At 39.9% G+C, this 1888-nt stretch overlaps 1 pseudogene; it reads left to right on the top strand.

The window, feature by feature from the left end:
• The first annotated feature begins 181 nt into the window (after positions 1 to 181).
• The window catches only part of LOC107669937 (tetranectin-like), a 6560-nt pseudogene continuing 4853 nt past the window's right edge, over positions 182 to 1888 (top strand).

Raw genomic sequence — 1888 nt, 5'->3', positions numbered from 1 at the left:
CCGGATCAGCTTTCACCGTGGACGAAGCGGAGTCCAGCCCGGGGTCGTCACATGTGGTTGCCGCTCCTTCATCGAATCTGCCGGCCGAGCCGTTCTCTAGCCCGCCGGCCGTTCCTCACTCTAGCCCGCCGCCGAATCCGTAATTATGTCCCCAATGGATGCAACAAATTCCTCGTTTATAATGGGTTTTAATGTTTTTGTGTCGTTGCTCAGGCCGGACAGGGTATCACAGTATGGTAATGGGTGTAACATTTCCGTCACATGCTTGAGGTATTCGGCCAATCACAACACACTGGATAGCTGGCCAATCACAGCACACCTCGCTTTTCAGACCGATGAGCTTTGTAAAAATCGACGCGTTTCAGAAAGGCGGGGCATAGAGGAGAAACAATAATGTTCAGTATGTGGAAAATAATGTGGTTTTTTAACCTTAAACCACAAACACATTTCATAACACCAAATACACAAAATAATGTTATTTTTAGCAACATCATATGACCCCTTTAAAGCTGTTGCTTCCAGCTATGATACAAGTCTAATCCATAATATTCCTTTCTCCAGGGGAAAAGCCCATTCTCTGTTGTCATCTCACATCAAAATCCACCAACATGGACTGTTTAGCTTGTAAACAAAATCTGTTCATATTTCTCAAGGTGACTTTTTTTATGTAAAAAGCTATATCATGGATAGAGGACTCATTTTAGCAACAGTTTGGCATTAAAAATGTCTATGGATTTATTTCTTACAAGCACGCAGCTTTTCGCTTCACAAGATGTTAATTGATGGACTGTAGTCGTGTGGATTACTTGTGGATTATTGTGTGATGTTTTTATCAGCTGTTTGGACTCTCATTCTGGCGGCACCCATTCACTGAAGAGGATAAATTGGTGAGAAAGTGATGTAATGCTTAATTTCTCCAAATCTGTTACAATGAACAAACTCATCTACATCTTGAATGGCCTGAGGGTGAGTACATTTTCAGCAAATTTTCATTTTTAGGTGAATTATTCCTTTCAAAGTTGTTGCGTGTTGGTAATTTTTATGTTTCTTTTGTCCTATAAGGATATTTGATTTAATTGCACATATTAGGTAAAACGATATGTGGGATACATTTTTTGAATATTCATAGACTTGTGTAAGTTCACAGGTGCTCTAGTTGTCATTTTTTCCTGGGGTGGTGTTGTGCTCACACCGCTGTCCAGCAGGACGTCTCGTCTGCCACGTGTCGTCTGAGGAAGATCCAGCTGCTGTGAGCCATATGGATATATTTTGATTAGGGTTGAAGCAAAACTCTGCAGGGCTGCGGCTCTCCAGGACCGACGTTCGCCACCCCTGATATATTCCATCCCATAATAGCTTTGCTTCTTCCTGTGACACGGTGAATCCAAAAAAACAGCAGCTATCACTGCACGGATAACAATATCATACACGAGAAGAATGCATGATGGGAAATGTGTCCTGAGGAGACCCTACATTTTCCAGGACTCTCAATGTGTACTGAGCAATTTGTGAACCTACTTTCCTGTCTGAGTTAGTAAATTAATTCTAAATGTGCATCCAAGTTTATAATCTGCAATATAAATCATAGGAGCGTTTTTAAAGGGATAGTCCACCCAAAAATGAACATAGAAAATATTTTGAAGAATGTTGGTAACCAAAGCTTTGGTTCCCATTGACTTCCATTTTATGGACAAACAATACAATGAAAGTCAGTGGGATCCAAAACTGTTTGGTTACCAGTATTTTTAAATTTATCTTTTTATGTTACACAGAAGAAAGTCAGACATTGTTGTTTCAATGTATGTTATTGTGGTTTCATTGTGTTCACATTTTTAAAGCTATTACAATAATATGATATTTAAATGTGTGTGTGTGTGTGTGTGTGTGT

This window comes from Sinocyclocheilus anshuiensis, unplaced genomic scaffold (genome assembly GCF_001515605.1).
Source record: "Sinocyclocheilus anshuiensis isolate Anshui unplaced genomic scaffold, SAMN03320099.WGS_v1.1 scaffold160, whole genome shotgun sequence".
Taxonomy (NCBI): domain Eukaryota; kingdom Metazoa; phylum Chordata; class Actinopteri; order Cypriniformes; family Cyprinidae; genus Sinocyclocheilus; species Sinocyclocheilus anshuiensis.
The sequence above is the reverse complement of the archived record's forward strand: the minus strand, read 5'-3'. Positions and strand labels throughout refer to the sequence as shown.